The sequence below is a fragment of the Pseudophryne corroboree genome, chromosome 12 (genome assembly GCF_028390025.1).
Source record: "Pseudophryne corroboree isolate aPseCor3 chromosome 12, aPseCor3.hap2, whole genome shotgun sequence".
Classification (NCBI taxonomy): domain Eukaryota; kingdom Metazoa; phylum Chordata; class Amphibia; order Anura; family Myobatrachidae; genus Pseudophryne; species Pseudophryne corroboree.
In genome coordinates this window covers 141,187,521-141,195,295 of record NC_086455.1, presented here as the reverse complement: position 1 = coordinate 141,195,295, position 7,775 = coordinate 141,187,521, and positions in this window count along the sequence as shown.

Sequence of the window (7,775 nt, the reverse complement as noted above, 5' to 3'; positions counted from 1 at the left end):
CACTGACAGCAGCAGCCGCCAGCCGCCGGTGCCGCATAGCAGGAACTTATACAGGGCAGCTGAGCGACGGCTCAGCTGTCCAATAGTGTCTGAAGCAGCAGCCTGCGGCTCAGTCATTGGCTGAGCGCGCAGGCTGTACAGTGAGTGAAGGGAAGAAGGAAGATGTCCCTGGCAGCGTGGAGGCAGAGGATCTTGCTCTCCTGTGCCTGTGTCACAGCAGCCTAACAAGTAACAAGTAAGGCTGCCTGTATTGTCTGCTGACATAAATTTACACTGACCGTAGGCTCTGGGTCACACACACATATATACATATACATATATATATATATATATACACACACACACACATATATATATATATATATATATGTGTGTGTGTGTGTGTGTGTGTACACACACACACACACACACACACACACACACACACACACACACACACACACACACACACATATATATATATAAAATTTATGTGCCTGCCTCTTTATTAGGGGCCCCATTTCTGAAGTGCCCCGGGCCCCCCATAGCCTTAATCCGGCTCTGGTATAGAGTGATCTCTTGTAATGGAGGACTCAGTAATATCTGCCCTACTATACCTGCTTTCAGAAGACTGGTACGTCACATGACTACTACCAGTACCGTTATAGTGGGAATACAAACACATAACCGCTTTAGTGGAGGACTGCAGGGCAACAAGCTGTGACATCCTTTTCTCAATTTTTGCTACTTTCTAATGGTACTTTAATCCACCAGCACGTATAAACTGCTACCATCTTAAGCTGGACAGTTGGAGGTACTATAAATGTGTAATAAGGGGATTTACGCCCTAATTGGTGCCTTAAGAGTGACTGTGTGTTATTTGGATTTATATGCTTCTTTTATTGCTTCCCAGAACGTCTATGCATTGTGTTATTTGCAGTAGCAGACTATACATAACTGCTGTGAATGTTTTAATTTATGCATATTTCTATAATTGTATATTTTTATTTGTCTATTACTATTGGTGTTTGAGACATATTAAATATATATAGTTACAGTGAATTCTCTGAAAAAAATAATTTTTATGTAGATTTTTATATCATGTTATATATACACAGGTCATTGTTATGTGGTTTTGTTTATATATAATAGGTATCTTTGATCTCTGAGACTTTGCAGCTATTATTTACTATAATTAAGAATTATTTGCAAACTCGTGCCAAAGGCAGCGTTTTCTTTTCTGTACTTAGGAAGGGCCAGTTACTCTCTCGTAATGCGTGGCGGAATAGTATGTGCTATATAAATAACTGGTAATAAAAAATATACAGTACTGTATCAAACACACAAGTATTGTGTAGAGATTATAATCTTTTTTCTTTTCTTTTTTTTTTTTTTTGGGGGGTGGGGGTTAACTTTAATAACAGCATGGACTAGCTCGGTTATATGCCATAATATCCTATAATGGTGATGTGATCTTAGGTATAGGGACGGCATAGAGCATATCAGGTCTGAGATATAGGTGTGTGTATATATTGTGAACACATGTTAAATAAATATTTTTGTACTGGAATTGCTCTGATTGCCTCTTGAAAAGTTACCACCTACTAGTGTCTCTCTCTCTCTCTCTCTCTCTCTCTCTCTCTCTCTCTCCTTAAATAGGCTGACACATGAAAGCCTATTGTTGGAGGAAGTCAGATAAACATCACAGTAGTGACCGCGATACCACTGCCAACAGTATAATTAATGCTGTTGAATTTTCCTTTCCGGTATTGTTTGAAGCGACAGAGATGTAGTAGGATGTATTGTCCTTCGAAACGTTAGCCCCTAATGAGAAATTTGACCACTGATGGGTTGCAGGGGAGGGCAGAGGGTGACAGTGTAAGGCAAGTGGAGGCAGTGGGTAACAGGGGTACAAACACAATGTCCTGTGTGTTGGGGCCAGGAACACAGCGGCCTGTGACAGGGGCCCTCTCCCTTTGTGATTTCTTCAGTTTGGCACTCGGTCAGGCAGACTCTGGCAGTGCCAGTGTAATAAGTCACTAGTAGTTGGTTGTAGAGTGTCTGTGCTGGTGTCAACCATACCTGATTCTGCGGCAACGTAGATCTCTGCGCCTCACAGCTTCCACCATGAGTACCTAGGCAGAAGGACAGAGGATCCCCAAAAGACAGCCCCAAATAATCACCACACGTTAGGACAGTGATTGTGTATTTATTGTTCAGGAACGTAACTGGTCACTGCTAAATTCTGCTGGTTAAGTATTCAAAAGCATATCCAATAACACTGCATAAATGATTATCATAAATGAGTAAGAATAAAAGAAGAGGTACTTTCAATGCAAATCACTAGACTTCAAAGAAAGTATGCATTTTCAGTTACAATCGTACTGTAATACCCTGGGTATTCAATGCTTGTCTGATCGTTTCCAAAGGAAAGGATCCGACAATGCAGTATTCAATGAGCGACCAAATCCTAACGGATTTGGCCGTTTCCGACAATGCCAATCCGACTTTTTTAAAAGTCAGATTGACATTGTCGGAAACGGGGCTAAAATTTGTCTGATTTTAGCCGCGAATCCGACAAAACACGTGGATCCACGGCTAATTCGCCGATCCACGTGTTTTCCGACAAGCCGGAATTCCTGTCTTGTCGGAAGAACGGAGGGAGGATTGAATAGGTCGAACACCTTCTGACCTAAAAAAGTCAGAAACTGCCGTCTTTCCGACAAGACGGCAGTTTCCGACGAGCATTGAACACCCCCTTAGTCTCTGAACCTATAGAACCTTTCCATATGAAAATATTCCTTGCTACTAAAGTTTATGGTCTATAGCAAGATGGCACCATTCAATTGCTGTAAGTTCCACCAAGGAGGGAGTCTTTATTCAGAATGGCGGTAATGACACATTTGCAGTTTCACAGTTAGTTCATTAAGCGAGTGTGAAGTAATAAAAGCAGTTCAAGCAGCAAGCTACAAGAGTCATGCAGTAAGATCCCTCATCGTGTTTGTTACAAGTTAAGACAGTTCAAGCAGGGTATAATGGGGGTAGCCATCAATAGCATGCAAATAAGTGAAGGAAGACAGTTTATGAACTATGGAGAGAAAGATGCAGTCCCTTGAGTTTTGTATAACAGCCGGCCAAAGCAATTAAAGTAGTAAATGTTAGGGGTATTCTGTTCCTATTACTGTTAAATCAGTTTCTATGTATCACTAGGATAAAATGTCTCACTCTAATAAGAAAAAAGCTCTCACTGGCATTGAACTGAAAAGAGCCTTAGTGTAACTCCCTGCGTATGCACATAAGTCTGTTCCTGGTTAAGATTCTGACACAAAGTTAGAAACATAGATACATAGAATTTGACAGCAGATAAGAACCACTTGGCCCATCTAGTCTGCCCCTTTTTTTTTTCACCATATTTTTTGTATCACAAACCTTATTTGATCCTTATTTCTTTGTAAGAATATCCTTATGTCTATCCCATGCATGTTTAAATTGCTCTACTGTCTTAGCCTCTACCACCTCTGATGGGAGGCTATTCCACTTGTCCACTACCCTTTCTGTCTAGTAATTTTTCCTCAAATTTCCCCTGAACCTCCCCCCCACCTTCCCTCCAGTCTCAGTGCATGTCCTCGTGTCCTATTGCTTCTCTTCATTTGGAAAATGTTTCCCTCCTGGACCTTGTTGTTAAAACCCTTGCTATATTTGAAAGTTTCTATCATGTCCCCCCTTTCCCTTCTTTGCTCCAAAATATACATATTGAGATTTTTTAGTCTTTCTGGGTATGTTTTGTGATGTAGGCCATGCACCATTTTAATTCCCTTCTTTGTACATTCTCTGTATTAATATCCTTTTGAAGATATGGCCTCCAGAATTGAACACAGTATTCTAGATGATGCCGTGCCAATGACCTATACAGTGGCATTATTACTTCTTTCTGCTGCCGATTCCTCTCCCAGTGCAGCCAAGCATCTGACTAGCCTTCCTCATTGCTTTGTTACATTGCTTACCTGACTTTAAGTCACCTGAAATAGTGACTCCTAAATCCCTTTCCTCCTCAGTAGTTTCCAGTATAGTGCCATTAATACTATATTTAGCTTTTGGATTTTTAAGACCCAAGTGCATGATTTAGCATTTTTTGGCATTAAACTGTAATTGCCACACACTTGACCATTTCTCTAGTCTACCTAGATCCTTAATCATTTGTTTTACCCCTCCTGGTGTGTCTACCCTGTTGCATACCTTTGTGTCATCTGCAAAGAGGCATACTTTCCCTTTATTGCCATTTACAATGTCACTAATAAAGATATTAAAAAGCACTGGTCCAAGTACAGATCCCTGGGATACTCCACTGGTAACATTCCCCTCCTGTGAGTGCACTCCATTTTCCACAACTTTCTGTTTTCTATCCTGCAACCAAGATTTTATCCATTCAATAATCCTAATATCCAATCCCAAACTTTCAAGTTTATTTAGCAGTCTGCAATGTGGAACAGTGTTAAAATCCTTACTAAAGTCTAGAAAAGCTATATTCACGGCTCCACCTTTATCCACCACTTTAGTCACACAGTCAAAAAAGACAATAAGATTTGTTTGACATGATCTCCCCCCAGTGAATCCATGCTGTTTGGGATCCTGTAAATTGCTGGATTTTAGATAATCTACAACTCTTTCTTTTAAGAGTGTTTCCATAAATTTCCCTACTACTGATGTAAGACTCACTGGTCTGCAGTTGTTTGCCTCTTGCTTCCACTTTTGTGCAGTGGGACTACATTCACTCTTTTCCAGTCCTCTGGAATTACTCCTGTAGCTAATGATTGGTTAAATAATGGCGCTACCAGCACCTCTTTAAGCTCTTTTAGTACCCATGGATGTACAGTATACCATCTGGCCCCATAGATTTGTCCACTTCCAGCTTTGAGAGTTGTTAGGACCTTCTCCTCTGTAAATGTACTTGTTTCATTTTCCTGAATATCCCTGCAACTTAACTGTGGCCCCTTCCCCACTTTTTCAGTAGTGAATACTGAGCAAAAATAATTCTTAAGATGATCTGCTATTACATTGTCTCCTTCAACAAGACTCTGTCTTTAGTTTTATTATTCCGCCTTTTGTTTTTCTCCTTTCGCTTATATACCTAAAAAAAAGTTTTGCCTCCATTACCCACTGACTGGCCCATTTTCTCCTCAGCTTGTGCCTTTGCACATCTGATTACCTTCTTAGTCTCCTTCTGTCTAACAAGATATATCTCTTTGTCTTCATTTTTTTGTGTCTGCTTATATTTCCTAAAAGCCATCTTTTTTGCTTTCACAATATTTGCTACTTCTTTCGCAATCCCACACTGGCTTCCTTTTCATTTTGTTTTTCCGAACACTTTTGATACAAAGGTCTGTTGCCTTCAATATTGCTCTTTTTAATGTTTCCCACCTCTTCTGAACTGCTTCCAGGTTCTTCCACTCTGCTATAGAATCGCTTACATATATTCCCATCCCTACAAAATCAGCTTTCTTAAAATTCAACACCTTTGTTTTTGTATGGGATAAATCAGTCTCTGTCTTTATGCTGAACCATACTGCTTGATGATCACTGGATCCCAGATTTTCACCCACTTTTACATCCGATATTCTGTCTCCATTTGTAAGTATTAAGTCTAATAAGGCATCTTTCTGAGTGGGCTCCCTCACCAATTGGTGGAGGGATGCTCAATGAAGGGAATTTAAAATGTCCCTACTTCTAGTGGAACTACTGTAGCAACAGACGCCTCCCAGTTTACATCAGGAAGATTAAAGTCTCCCATGATTATTACCTCTCTTTTTAATGCCATTTTAGTTATGTCCTGCAATAGGTTCTTGTCCAGTTCCTCTTCCTGACCTGGAGGCCTGTATATCACTCCAATACGAATAATCGACTTCTCCCCTGTTTCTATGGTCATCCAAAGGGCCTCAGTTTTTTCTTCAATACTTTGTATTAATGTAGTATTTATGCTTTTTTTTAACATACATTGCTACCCCTCCTCCGATTTTTCCCAATCTGTCCTTCCTAAATAAAGTATATCCCGGTATAGCTATGTCCCAGTCATGATTTTCATTGCACCGTGACTCTGTAATTGCCACAATATCTAGATCATCCCTTGTCATTATTGCAGTTCGTTCTGGGATTTTATTTCCTAAGCTCCTAGTATTTGCACACATAGCTTTTAGAGTCTTGTTTGTGATTTTCCTGTTCCTAGCTATGTTCTTATCTCTGCCTATGTTTATTTGGTTTTGATCTAAATTATCTTCTGTTGCTGTGGATATGCTTCCTATTGCCTTTGCCTGCAGAATCAATACCTCTGTGTTGGGGAGCAGATCTACAAGGAGAAATGCAGTTATTATGTGTTACAATCAGGCTCCTAGGTCTGGATCACTATGGCCGCTGATGTCCCTCACTTCTGTAACTCTGAGTAATAAAGCTGGTGTGGCTGGAACTGTACCTAGTTGGCTTCTCAGTCTATGCTGCAGGGTTAGTATCAGGATGGATGTGGTTAAGGAGCTGAGCTTAGTCTCTCCGTCAGGCTGCCTGTTCCTATCACTGCTCCACTGGCCGTGACAAAACCCCGAGATGTGCCCCCACGTGACTAACCACCACCCCACTCCTGATTGGTTCCTTATACAGCTGCCTTGCAACTTGTTATAGATCAGCATACAATGGCTCCAATGCGGCTGTATGTTTTTCCGGAGCTGCTCCCGTTCCCGGCGGGTCTCAGTCTCCTCAGTGCTGACGCTCCTCACGCTGCTCCTCTGACTGATGGTCACAGGTTGGGACTTACCGCAAGTAGTGCCTCTTCCAGCGGTTACCTCTATCCACATTGGGGGCGTGCTCCTCCCAATCTTCGGTTACTGACTTCACTCAGGTCACTGCTCTCCTCATCCTCTGGCACCCCGAACAGCTCACTGCACAACTCCCACTGTACAGTGCATCTCTCCCTCCACGCCGTTACCTCAGGGCACACTCTCAAGCAGTGACTCCGCCTTCTTCTCTTCCCGCCCAGCGGCAGCCAATCAGATGCAACCCAGGCTTTGTAATCTGTCTGACAGCAGTACTTGTCCTCCTGGGTCCTAATGCTCCACAAGTTGCTGTCCTTTGGTTGCTGGCGTTGCCTAGCAACCTAAGCAAGGGGGGAGATTAACTCCTGCAGTGCCAGTCCTGCAGGGTACCCACAGGCAGTTTCAACTGTTAAAATGGAAATGGTCCCTGTTGGGGTACCACAGCAGTTACACCAGTTGTGAGCTGCCTTTAATTTACAGACAGCGGTGAATCAGAAAAAAATGTACAGCTGTGTTTTAATTAGAGGCAGTATGTGACTGTGATCATCAGCACTGATAGGTGGCAGGACTCCTCTATTAGTCCGACGCACACAAGGTCAGCCCTGCCTGCCTAAAAGGGAAGGGGCAGGTCCCTCAGACAGTGGAGCCCACTCTGCTCTATGCACTGGGCCCTTCATCCAACATTGCTTAGAATGTGGAGGGGGCAGGGGATAAGTCACTGCTGGTCTGGGGAGCAGTGGGCCCCTAGTCCTCAAGGGCCCAGGTAAAATGCACCTGCTGCACCAATGGTAGTTCCACCTCTGTCAAGCACCACAAGAATAATGGGGAGTGGTGGAGCTCTTATTTTTCTTGGTGTCAACTCATAGGCTAAAATATGTGTACAGTACACATATGCAGTATTTAGCCCTCAGGTCAGACACATTACCTGTGTTGCTGCTGCCCCAACCATCACCAGTGACCACCGCTGTCACCCTGGGGAGATTGAAACATAGAATTCAA